Consider the following 14,074-nt stretch of genomic DNA (forward strand, 5'->3'; position numbering starts at 1 on the left):
TGCTACGGGAGCCAGAGTCTCATCTATCTCACCAGGCGCGAGAAGTACGTACTTCCCCTTTACATTCTTCGCAATGTATTTTTGCATTTCTTGCTCACTTCATGTTTTCGCTATGTATTATACCTGCTTGTTCTAAACACATTTACACGCATCCATCTGGTCCATTTGGCACACAGCTCATACATACCAATACTCTGTTCATTTAGCACGCAGCTCGTAACACAATATTTGGTACGCAGCTTACTCTAAACGCACGGTTCATTCTGACCACACAGTTTGTTTCGGGCACACAGCACATTTTCAGGCACACGACTCATTCTTCGGGCACGCAGCTCACTTTTCGGGCACACAGCTCGTTCTTTGTGCACGCAACTCGTTCTTCGAGCACACAGCTCGTTCTTTGGGCACGCAGCTCGTTTTTCGAGCACACAGCTCACACATTTCATTTGCACGCACATACTGGACGCACAGTATTTGATTTAATTTTGCATGCAGCTCATGCATTCCACTTCAAAGACACAGCTCAGACCTTTTAATTCTGAACACACAGCCCATACATTTTTGTTTGCACGCAGCTCATACATTCCACTTTGAACACACAGCTCAGACCTTTCAATTCTGAACACACAGCCCATACATTTTTGTTTGCACGCAGCTCATACATTTCACTTTGAACACGCAATTCATACATCTTCATTTCTGATCACACAGTTCATTTACTTCATTTCTAAACACACAGTTCATTTACTTCATTTCTGAACACACAGTTCATTTACTTCATTTGCACGCAGCTCATACATTTCATTCTGAAACTGAATACATCTGTTCATTCTGAATGCAGGTATCTTCCCATTCCACACGGGGTTATGGGTCGATCCTTGCTAGGGAGTGGTATACGGAGCTCCCAGATGCTGTACATCACATCATGAACGAGGCAGGATTTGGACCTTTCTGCGTAGGAATATCACGTTATCCGGCGAGTAGGACTCTCATGGGGGCACTTGTGGAGAGATGGTGGGACACCACCAACTCATTCCACTTTTCAGCTACTAGGGACATGGCGATGACCCTATATGACTTCTCTATGTTGACGAGCCTTGACGTGGCCGGCCGATCGGTCCCCTATGATGCAGACATGGGCGAGTGGGAGGCGCCTTGGATTTATCTGCTGGGAGGCCACCCGCCGATAAACAGATCATCAGGTAGAGTCAGGTACACCTGGTTCTCCGAGCGATTCAGGAGGACGATGCCTGAGACTGTCGAGGAGATAGAGCAGTACGCCTGGGGTTTTTTGAGTCATCAGGACCACTCTGTTCTCCGATAGGGGGAACACAGTTAGACTATATTTTCTCAGTGCTTTGGTAGACCTATCACAGGTCAGCCAGTATGATTGGGGTGGCGCCGGCCTCGCTACCCTTTACTGTTATATGAACGCGACCTCCCGTGGGCGAGCGAACATAGTAGGTGGCTACTGGAGAGCCTAGGAGGTACATTTTGCCCTCTTGATTTACATTTTCGCTTTTCATTATCTGTACACTGCACACACGGCATTCTGCACTTAACATTCTTTATTTTCTATACATTCTATATTCTGACAGGCACTGTCTTGTTTTTTTACAGCTATGGGTTTACGCCTACTTTCCGACATTAGCCCCTGAGCTCGAGGTAGAGGTACCTCTTGAGATCCCCTACTCTCGTAGATTTGAGGGTCGATGTCGGCCAAGGAATCGAGAGACTTTGCCCAATCTCTGAAAGTTCTTCGATACTGTACGACCGACGGAGGTAATCCAAAACTCTCAGTTCGTCATGTTTTCAACTTTGGTTCATCTTGCATATTTACGACATCTAATCAGTTTATGCACTTGTTATCCGCAGATCACTTGGCAGCCCTGGGCATTTTTTGTCAAGAGATTCCTGGTTCCGATTCCCTGGGGCGTGGGCCGCTTCTCGATACAGGACTTTATTTGAGGAGCCAGTTGGCAGGGCCTGGTTTCTAGGGGATTGCTTTATGCGTCAGACGATGGGCAACCCTAGTCAGGGTATCCCCTCAGCACCTCCAGATGACATGCGATCCATTGAGAGACTCACTCCCCGAGAGGTTGAGGAGCTTATGTTGGGTACTGATGCAGTTCTGTTGCTGGAGGAGGGAGACTACGCGACCTACCGCCATACATACTTGTTGCTTCCACTGACAGGTGTCTATACTCCATGAGGAGGGCTGCTGGCATGACATCATCGAGTCGAGTTCGGGCTGTAGATACCCCTTCGACTAGCAGGGCTGGCACATCGAGGAGTGGGGCTAGAGGGATCCCCCCGAATTATCAGTATGCTGGGTGGCCAGATCTTCCGAGCGAGCTGACAGGCTAGCGGTATGGGACATCCTACCCGATTTCATTAGAGCCTCCATTGCCTGATCATCGATACGTCAGTGACCCTTACTCGCCACCGGTATGCTTTACAGTTTTGATTTATCACTCAGCTATTTAGACATTCATTCATTCACTGATGACTTGCACTTATATCTGCAGCCTCCCAGAGGGTACACTGAGGGGTTACTAGGAGTAGTGGCCTCACTTGAGAGCATGGTCCTGCGGAAAGAGACGCAGCTGTTCATCGCCGGCGTCTCGGTACTTTTCGATTTTCTTGCATTTATCATACTTCTGATGACAGACTGCAATTGAACATTTCATTACATTGGTTGATTGCATGTGTAGAGCACATCTGACACACCGCATTCACATACTATATCTGCAAGCACGCACCCTACGCAGCATTCTTATATCTGCATCTGATATACATACTTTGGCTGATGTATTCAAATTGCCCTCCTTTGTTTTTTTTTTTTTTTTCAGATGCCACCGCTACAGGCTGGGCCATCCAGGCCTTCTCGAGGAGCTGGGAGAAGGGACTCGACTCACAACCGAGGCAGGCATAGAGCGCCTATCAGAGATGATGAGGAGTTCAGCGACGAGGAGGAGTCTGCGCATCCTCAGTCGGAGACATCTGCAGGTAGAGAAGAGGACTCTGGCTCCAGTTCTGAGGGTAGAGGTGATGCCGGGGAGGGTTCCGAGGACGGTAGCTCTGATTCGGATGATGGTGCTGGTGGAGGTGGTGAAGAGGCTACTCAGCCGAAGAGGATGAAGAGAGCCTTCGGATCTTGAGCCTGACAGCACTGATACAGACGTTCTTGCTTTATTTTCTTTTTTTTTTTTTACGAGTAGTTGTAGCACATCAGCTTTAGGCAGTTTTATTTTCTTTAAAACTTGTACCCTATTGTAAAATGTTGTAACAAAAGAAGCTATGATGGAATGAAACATCTTTTTGTTCAAAAAGTGTTGTATTTTGCATTCTTAGTATCACATCGTATCATTTTGCACAAAAATGAGATTGAATGGAAATTGAACATTGTACATTGCCAAGTCAGGTAACAAGCCAACATAGCAAACCAAATAGCCTAACTTACTAAGAAACAACAAAACCTCAGCAAGTTTACAACTCGATAAGTAAACTTCGACAATGTTGATAAACAAAGAGCAACAATTTGATTGAACAAAACTCGACAACTCGATAAAACTTAACAACTCGATAAACAAAACTCAACAACTCGATAAGAAAAACTTAACAACTCGATAAGCAAAACTTAACAACTCGATAAGCAAATACATTTCAGACAAACGGGGCGATGGAACACATCCGAAACAAAGGTGAACTCGGACCTTCAACACTCCCAACACATGGAAAGGCTAGGAGCTCTCTTCTAGAGACTAGGGAAAGGCCAAAAACCAGTTTTTCTCCATGGCCAACCACCAAAAGTGGCTGGCCAACTAGTTTTTTGCTCAGCAAACTAGTTATGTGGTCGGCCGACCAGAAAAAGTGGTCGGCCGACTAGTTTTTTGCTCAGCAAACCAATTATGTGGTCAGCCGACCAGAAAAAGTGGTCGGCCGACCAGTTGGCATGGTGACCTCTAGATTTTTGACACTTGTCCTCCAAACAGTGCCTTATCCTCCATAAAAGTTCCATCTTCATGGTTCTCTCATTCCATCTCAGTTTTACATCAAAATGGAGGCATTTCTCATCCAAAATCTCACAATTTGGATTACTACCTTAGACGGCTCGGAAAAGTTGAACTTCCGAGGCTTCGGCATGAATGCACTATTCACGCTGAGTCGCACTCTGCTACACCTTCCGTTTCTCCATGCCGCGGCAAGGTTTTGGAACCCGGCAACACATGTCTTTAGTTTTGGCGGGCAAGAGATGTGTCCTACCTTCGAAGACTTCCAAGCTTTGATGGAATCCGAGCGCAACAAAGAAATCTTGCCCCGGCTTCGCTTCGGCCACGCACAAGCCTTAGGGCGAATGTGTGGGCTCACTATGCATGACGCTCGGTCTTTGATCCGCGATGGGGAATTGGACATCCTCAGCTTGACTCATCGTTTTTCCGATGCCGGTGACCGCGGTGATCACCATTGGCAAGGTTTTCGGCGACATGCCCTTTGCTTGTGCTTGTTGTCTCAATTTTTGCTTGCCCCAGGCTTCAGTGGGCCTAGCATTCGTTTGATCGAAGTTGCCCAAGGCTTGAAAGAGGGCAGAAGTTACATTGCCATGACATTGGCCGAGACATTGATGGGCTTGGATGCTTTCCATTATTGGGAAACGACCAGATTTGCGGGGAGTCCACTATTGCTGCAGGTAATGTTCCCACCCTTCCTCACATATATTACTCACATCACTCGGTCCTCAGACTCGGTTTTTCTCACAAAACCCTTTTCTCACTTTTCTCTCAACGTACACATCTCTATTCTTTATTCTCTTATTTTCCATCCCTCCCCAGGTGTGGTTGATGAACAAGTTGCAGGTTACGGACTCTTGCCCAATATACTCAGCTCGCGGCTACTTCTTCCGGCGACGTCTAGTCGATGCCCTTGATGAGGGATAGTGGTTCGACTGGATGTGCAGTTTGTCCGCAGACCGTATTGCTTGGCGTTGTCCTTGGCTCAATTTACCGGCAATAAGCTATAGCATGTCCCGGCAGGCCAGGATTCAGTTGATTGGCTTGACACACTGCGTGTTCTACTTTCCTTTCTGGTTCTAGTACCAGTTCGGCCATGATCAGATTTGCCCGGCAGAGGTGATAGAGTACCCAGCTACATTTTCGGTCCGAGGTGCACAGCTAGCTCAGTATGCCACGGCATGGAGGATGAGAGAGCTTCTGGCCCCCGTTCCCATTTTCAGTTACACTCTTTCTGATGAGTGCATAGATTGGCTCAATAAAGAGGCACAGGTTGGGCCCAGTTTGGCATCAGAGGCTTCGACCAGCTCTGGGAGGGGACACAGAAACACCTGACTATGGCCCGAATTTATTTGCTTTTAATCAGAACTTTCAAGTTTTCTTTATGAATGTAATAAAAAGCAACTTCAATTTGTATTCAAGAGTAGGAGAACTCTATACTGAAATCAATGTAATTGAAAGTTGTTCGTACTGAAAATTTTTCATTTGGTCCAAAAATGGTCTAAGTCGTAAAAAGATTAATTTGAGCAAAATCAACTTTTATTAAAACTTTTCAAAACCATTTTCGATATGGATCAGAACTGGACACGCTTGAGATCTGTCACTGAGATGTAAAACCCTAGATCCCGGCAACTGGAAAGTTGCCCCTAGTCTGAATAGCACTACACCGGAGATCACAACCGAGCTCTTGAATGCAAAATAGACAAATATGATCAAACATGATCGCATGGACAAAGTTGATCGGAGAAGTGTTTATAGCTGGACTTCACAATGAATTGCCTACGTATCCCAAAGATGGGAATCAAGCCTTACGTAGTTCGGCTTAGGTTCTCTTGTGTATTAACCCCCACCTTTTACGCTTTAACTTTTGCCAAGGCCGCCATTTTCGGGTTTTCAACCTTGCGAGCTCAGTTTTTATGATTTCAAATTTTCTGTGCTCTAACTTTTGCCTAGGTCGCCCTTTCGGGTTTTTGGCCTAGCGAGCCTCTCAGGGATAATATTTCTTCAATTTGTCCATGTTGATCGGCTGTGAGAACTCTAGGCCATCTAGGTCCATTAGAACGACAACTCCACTCGACCAAATAGACTTAATGATGTAAGGACCAGTCCCATTGGGTCTGAACTTGCCCCTAGGGTCATGGATGGGAGCTCGGTTGTCTTTGAATACCAAATCTCCTTCCTTCAAATTTCTAGACTTAACCTTCTTATTAAAAGCCCTGGCGATTCTTCGCTGATAACCTTGAACATGGTACAGTGCTTTCGGCCTTCGCTCGTCAAAGAGCATGAGTTCTTCAAACCTGCTTTGCTGCCAATCTGTCTCAGCTATCTGGCACTCAGCCAGTAGTCGTAATGACGGAACCTCAATTTCGATAAGTAGAACGGCCTCTATCCCGTAAACCAACAAATACGGAGTCGCCCCAGTAGAAGTTCTAATTGAAGTCCGGTAGCCCCACAGAGCAAATGGCAACTTATCTGGCCAGTCCCGGTAGATTTCCACCATCTTCTGCAAAATGTGTTTGATGTTCTTGTTGGCGGCCTCAACTGCTCCATTGGTCTGTGGCCGATATGTGGATGACTTATGAGAAGCCATGTTATATTTTCCCAACAAGTCAATCACTTCCTTCTTGAAGTGGGAACCGTTATCTGAAATAATCTCATTCGGGACCCCGTAGCGACAAATGATATTATTCCTGATGAACTTCGCAACATGTGAAGCCTTCAACACTGGATAAGATTGGGCATAAACCCACTTTGTGAAATAGTCTATCGCGACCAAAATGAACTCATGCCCATTAGACCCCTTCGGAGTGATAGCCCCGATCACATCGATTACCCAAACTAAAAATGGCCATGGCGAAGTCATATTGTACAACTTCGACGACGGGATGTTCATGCGGTTTGCATGGACCTGACACTTGTTGCATCGCCGGACAAAACCAATACAATCCTCCTTCATAGTGGACCAGTAGTAACCTTGTCTCAGGATTTTCCGGGCTAGCATCACCCCGTTCGTGTGTGCTCCGCACTCTCCCCCATGGATGGCCTCCATCAGGTGTTTTGATTCTTCAGCATCAACACACATCTTATGCATCCCCAGATAACCTCTCTTATACAGTTTTCCTCTGCATATGATAAACTGAGCAGCCATTCTTCGAATTGCCCTCTTGTCTTTGCCATTTGTCCCTGGTGGATACGTTTTTTTCTCCAAGAAGTTCCAGACATCGTAATACCAGGGGTTCTCATCTTTAACCTCTTTTATGGCAGTAATCGACTCGTAGGCCGATGCAAACTCCTGGTCAATGATGATTGGACACATTCAGACTCGAAAAGGGATGTCTACCATAAAAGATAGAGTTGCTAATGAATCTGCGAACCTGTTGTTTTCTCTTAGTAGATGAGCGAAGTTCAGTTTCTCAAACCGAGGAATCAGCAAGTCCAAGGTCTGGTGGTAAATTCTCATCTTTTCTTTTTTGACTTTCCAATCTCCTTTAGCTTGAGATACAACAAGGTTCGAGTCCCCGATGACATCCAACCGTTTTGCCCCTTGTTCTAGGGCAGCTTGTAAACCAGCAATGCATGCTTCATACTCTGCTTCGTTGTTCGAGACTTTAAATTGGAGTTTAAATGCTAGAGGGATACAGGAATTGTCGGGTGCTATCAGCAACACCGCTATCCCATACTCGTACTGGTTTAACGCTCCATCAAAGTACATCATCCAAAACTCATCTTCGATATGCAAGATAGCCCCGTCTGGGAATAAGTACTCAACTGCTTCATCCCCCTCAACTGGGTGATCGGCGAAGAACTCCGCTACCGCTCTCCCCTTTACTGACTTGCGAGTCACATACTTCAGATCGAATTCGGAAAGCAGAAGCAACCAACGGGCTAGCCTACCCGTAAGTGCTGGTTTCTCAAAGAGATATTTGATGGGATGGGATCTAATCTTGAAACCAACATTACAGAGTGAGCTAACAAGTAGTGCCGCAGCTTCCTGGTAGCCCATACCAAGGCCAAACAAGCCTTCTCGAGTGGAGTGTAGAGGGTCTCGTAATCCAACATCTTCTTGTTCAGGTAGTAAATAGCTTTTTCTAGTTTGTCCTCGGACTCCGGTACAAAATCAACGATTTTCCCGACTCAAGTGGTGACAACACAGGTGGGTTCTGTAAGTATTGTTTGATCTGTTCAAAAGCAGCTTGGCATCGGCCGTCCCATTGGAACTTCGTTCCTTTCTTCAGGAAACCAAAAAATAGTTAACAAGTCAAGGTTAATTTTGCGATGAACCATCTTATGAATTACACTTTACCCAAAAAGCCTCGCACCTCCTTTTCAGTCCTTGGTGGAGGCATTTCTAAGATGGCCTTGATTTTGGAAGGGTCGACTTCGATACCTGTCTGTGTGATCAAGAACCCCAGCATTTACCCTGTTGTAACACCGAACGTACATTTCTGAGGATTCAGCTACAACCAAAATTCTCTGATCCTTTGGAAGAACTTTTGCAAGGCGATGTAGTGGCCCTCCCTTTCCTTGGACTTGGCGATCATGTCGTCCACGTACACCTCAATCTCTTTGTGGATCATGTTGTGCAATATCGTGGTTGCAACCCGTTGATATGTAGCTCCAGCATTCTTTAACCCAAATGGCATCACCTTGTAACAATATGTCCCCCACAGGGTGGTGAAGGCAGTCTTCTTCCAGTCTTCGGGTGCCATCAGTATCTGATTATAGCTTGAGAATCCATCCATGAACGAAAGCAATGTACGCCCAGCAGTGAAGTCCACTAACTCATCGATATGCGGCAAAGGAAAGTCGTCCTTCGGACTGGCTTTGTTCAGATCCCTGAAATCCACACATACTCGAATCTTGCCATTCTTCTTCGGTACCGGAACTATGTTGACCAGCCAAGTTAGGTACTCAGATACCAGCAGGAACCCTGCGTCAATTTGCTTGGTGACCTCTTCTTTAATCTTGAAAGCCCAGTCCGGGCAAATCCTCTTGAGTTTCTGTTTAATGGGTCGGGCCTCTGGATTAAGAGGGATCCGGTGATGTACAATCTCAGGATCGATTCCAGGCATGTCTTCGTAGGACCACGCGAAAACATCTTTGAAATCTTTTAATAAAGCGACTAAGTGCTCGCGCTCCTCCGAAAACAACGTGGACCCGATCTAGACCAGCCGTAAGTCCTTCTCAGTACCAACATTAACTGTAGTGATTTCATCAACCAAGGGTTTAACGAATCTCTCCTGCTCTTGATCAATTAATTGTTGTAAAATCGGAGGAATTTCTTCCTCATCGTTTTCATCAAAATTTTTGAAAGTCCTGATCAATACAATAAATCAAAGGCACAGAAAAGTACTCAGAAAGCACAGCCATTCCATTCTCATTAATCACTTCCAAATCGTCCGATTCCTCTGTTACAACAGACTCAAAAGATAAAGGAAAAAATGACCTAGATAGGACTGTGGCATCCGAGTTGTCACCCCCAGGAATACCGGACTCAGACTAGTTGGAACCTGATTCTGACTCCACAGACTCGGTGGAATCAGATTCCGGCTCACTACCTGACCCGTTGCTGCTTGATAAAAATCCCTCCTCGTACTGCCAGATGAGGGAGGGTGCGATGGATGCATCCAAAATGTTTGAAGGTGGGCTCGCAGCCGTTTCATTCCCGATCATGGACACCGAGAAGTTATCCCCCAAGCACTTCTGTACGATCGGAGGATCTGAAAGTAGACAAGCCAGTGCTACCCCCATTTCAATCTCGGTGTTCTCAGAATCCACTTTCCCACACTGCTGAACTTCAGTTGATGGGTCTGTCTGCTCCTCGGCAACATCATCCCTGGATAACTGCAGGTCAAAAAAGATCTCAAACCCTGGCAAGCGACGCTTCTCTGCGTTCAACCATGGCTCTAAGAAGCCGCAGAATGGAAAATCCTCCCCCTCCCGGACAAAGGGTCCGTTTAAGGTACCCTGAATGGATCGGTGCACTAACTCATAAGGTTTTCCCGCCTGGTTTGCTCTGGTTCTCCTAGCCATCTCCTTGCCTTTCCTCACCCAGTCCTCCTTGGTGGGCAGATAACGCAAACCAAAGGTATGTGGGTTATGCGGCACTTCGACCGATACTGCAATGTCCTTCCGGCCATTTCTTCATAGTCCCATCCCAGGGACGTGCTAGAGTTTGTTCATGAGATACACTGACTGAGCACTAACGTACAACCCTTCATCAACAGCTAAGATGTTCTGTACGACCCGGGCCTCGGCTAGGGTAAAACTCGATAGGAACACATCCTCCGTGCTATGCTCAATTTCCAAAACCGGTGTAGACACTTTTGGCGGTGGATGGATTGACGAATTCCCAAAAACTATAGCCACCCCCTTCCCATGAGGGTATTTCAATATCTGATGCAGTGTGGAAGAGATTGCCTTCACCTAGTGCAGCCACGGCCGCCCCAGGAGTAGATTGAAGGTTGTAGGAACGTCCAAGACATGAAAGTCAATCTCGTGTTCTCCTGGACCAACTTGAGTTTGAATTTTCACAATCCCCATCACCTCTCTGCTTGTGTTATCATATGCCCTTATCACCTGGGATGTTGGCACAAAGTCCGCGGGCTTCAACCCGATTGCATATGCCGTCCTTGACGGGCACACATTAATAGCGGATCCTGTGTCGACAAGAACCACTGGTATCCATTTGTTTCTATATTCCACAGAGATGTAGAGCGGTTTGTTATGATTAGCGCCCTCAGGCGGTAGTTCATTGTCGGGAAAGGTCAACATCGGGGAAGCCCCTCTCGGAAAAACCAATCCCACCAGCTGTTCAGGCGTGGTGTCTATTGAGAGTTTGGCCTTGTCCATTGCCGATAGGACAACTTGTCTATGAACACGTGAAGCCATAAGCAGTCCCCAGATGGAGATGTCTGCTTGTATCTTTTTCAACTGCTTCAGCACGGCCTCTTCTTCAAGTAGCTTCTCTTTCTGCTTCTCCGACTCCTTATCCTTCCTGGACGCCTCTGGTTGATCTAGGTGCGGGGGCTTAAAATACCGCCCACTCCTAGTTATATGGTCAACTTCACTAATATACCAGGTATCATCCGATTGATTGCTCCCCTAGTCCTCATCAGTGTGGGCGAGACATAGGTCATCGTCTTCCCATCACATTCCATCAGCAGCCGACAGACATCTGTCCAGCTCCGTTACAACTGTCCTTGTACCCACAGCACCTTCTGTCCATGTGCTCGCAGCACGCACTATTCTTGTGCACATAGCACGTTCAATCCCCACAGGGGCTTTGGCCTTTCTGGCTCTCTCAGAATTTTCGATCCCTTCCCCTTCAAAATGTTCCAGTGCAACTTGCTTTTCATCCTTTCCTATATTCAAGACACCCAAATCCCGAGCGAAATTCTTGGCACCAACGCTGTCCGACGATGCATTCTGATTTCCGGCCCTTCTAGCCACAGCTGATGTCCTTGTCCCTGACATGCCCTGTTTTTGCTGAGATTCTTTAACAATATCCGATTGGTCATCAAGCCACCCTGTAGCCTCTGCTGACCTATCAAAATCAAACCAGTTGACTGTCATGTCTCCTGAATCTTGTTCGTTGAAAAACTGAAGGTCAGCAATGCCCCTTTCCAGATCCGTTAAGTCATCTAGCCTGTGATCAAATCCATCCTCCCGTATTACACATATCTCTACTCCCACTGGCAATTCCACATTCGACCTAACCTAACCTGCTGACGTAATGTAGCCACTCGGATTGTATACCTCCTCAGCGAAGCTCTTAAATTCCTCAGACCCTGGATCAACAGTCCCTCTTTCCTTCGAAGTCCTCCCTGTTCTACCTTCGATAATCACCACCATTGGTTCAGGTTGGGTTCGGGAGATGTCCAACATGCATAAGTCAGTGCTGTCAGGAATGAACAGCTCCAGCTTAGGTAGGTGAGAAGGGGTGATATATATGCTAGGGTCGTATGACATGACCCCAGTTTGGATTGAGTTGATGCGTTTGGGAGGTAGGGCTTGGTTATGTGGCGGGAGGGGATTGGTCGTGACATTGGGTTTCTCCGGAGGCACAATCATCCTATTATCAACGAGATCTTGAATCTCATGGCGCAATCTAAAGCAATGGTCGGTGTCGTGACCATGCTGTTGGTGAAAGGCGCAGTATTTGGCTGGGTTATGGGAGGGGGGAAGTGTTTCTGGCAATGGCCGCGACTCCAGGGGCTTCAAGTGCCCTTTCCTGATTAAAACCCCCAGAGCTTTGGACAGGGGCATATACAATGGGGTGAAGGTTCTTTGGCCTCGAGGTAGGTATTTGGTTGCTTGTGCATTGCTTCCGGATGCACCAGTAAATGGTGTAGCTGTAAAGGTACTTGGGGGGGTGGTGGTGACCATGCTTACTTCCGAGGCTCTGGCAGTTACAGCACTGCTTGTGCCTGCATTCGTGTTGCGGTTAAAGGTCCTCCTGGGCTGCTCTCTGTCATTATCGATCAAACCCTTCTTCAAAGCGTCCTCGATCTGCACCCCAATCTCATGTAGATCTGTAAAAGTGGGGAGAGGGAGGACGATCATCTTCTGCATAAGCTTGGGCTGGAGGTAGCGTACAACCATCCGTATTTGATCTTTGTCAGTTGGCCTAATGGTCATCATCGAGGCCTTGGCCCTCCAACGGGTTACGAAGTCAGAAAAGCTCTCCTTCGGCTCCTGTCTAGTCGTCTCAAGATCACGAGTTGTGATCTCGATTTGTGTGTTGTAGGAGTATTGAGCTACGAAGGCCTCAGCCATCTCCTCCCAGTTCCTCTTGACGAAATCTTCCAATTTTGCATACCAAATGGCCGCTACACCCGACAGGGTCCGGCCGAACAAAGAAGGCTTCTGTAATCTGGTGAGGCCCATCGGCCTTAGTATGTCCGAAAACAGCCACAAATGCACCATGGGATCCCCAGATCCGTCAAAGCGGTCAATATGTGGCATCTTAAACTAGTCCGGCAAAGTTACAGCCGCATTGGTATACCCATCCTCAATGTTCGAAATGGGCTTCACACCTTGAGATTTCTTGAACAACTTTTCAAGCTTGCTCACTTTTAATGCCATGGGGTCCACCTCGAACTCAAAAAGGGAAACTGGTAGATTGATAGGCGTGGGTGCCTTGGATAGTTGAGGTAGAATCGAGGGCGGAGGTGGCCCCGTTGAGATGTTTGTATCCTCCTAGACATTCGCCGTCTCCCCGGGTATTAGGACTCTTGGTGGGGGAGGAACCTGGTGTGAAGCAGATGCTCCGGTTTGCTGTTGTAGCCTGGCAATTAACTCTGCCTGTTGAGCCATGACCTCGGCCTGTTGTTTGGAAAATTCGACTTGACAAACAGCGTCCTGTTGCATGGTTTTCATACTTTCTTGGAGTTGACGCATCATCTCCTCCATCCCTGCCATACTGCCCTGATCTAACTAAACTACCGGTGTATTTGTCTCTGCAGTAGACTCGGAAATCTCAACCTGACTACTCAAAGACCACTGATCTGAGAGCCGCGGTACCGATACACTGTGCCTTACTGACCTCCATCTAGCAACCGGGGGTAAAGAGTAGAACACTGGTTGTCCATCTATTAGATCCTCAGATCGATGGAGTCGGCGACCTCTAGTCCAAAGTGCTTGGGAAATATCTACTTGGTCGGAAGTAATTGTGCTAAACTACCCTAGCAAAAAGATAAATAAAGCATAATAAGGAAACAGAAAAACAGACAGCATAACAGCTTAAATAAAGACAACACACAGTTGGCAAACATATGCTAAATAAACCGTTCTCAAACACTGATCACTGTTCCCGAATTACTCCCCCATATCTGAATCTAATACCCGCGAATATAGCTGATTCCCAAAACACTGATGCCCTCAGGCCTGATACCCCAGACTCGCAAACTGATACATGCATTCTTGTAGAGACACACTCTAAAAGCACATAGCAAGCAAGTGAGAGCCAAAACACCCCTATGGAGGGGTAGGGTTTCCCTGTCCTAGTTTCGTCAAGAACTAGGGTTTCACTATGCACACAGCGGTTTCAAACAACCTATAAT

The sequence above is a fragment of the Camellia sinensis genome, chromosome 3 (genome assembly GCF_055761805.1).
Source record: "Camellia sinensis isolate YWXY chromosome 3, ASM5576180v1, whole genome shotgun sequence".
Taxonomy (NCBI): domain Eukaryota; kingdom Viridiplantae; phylum Streptophyta; class Magnoliopsida; order Ericales; family Theaceae; genus Camellia; species Camellia sinensis.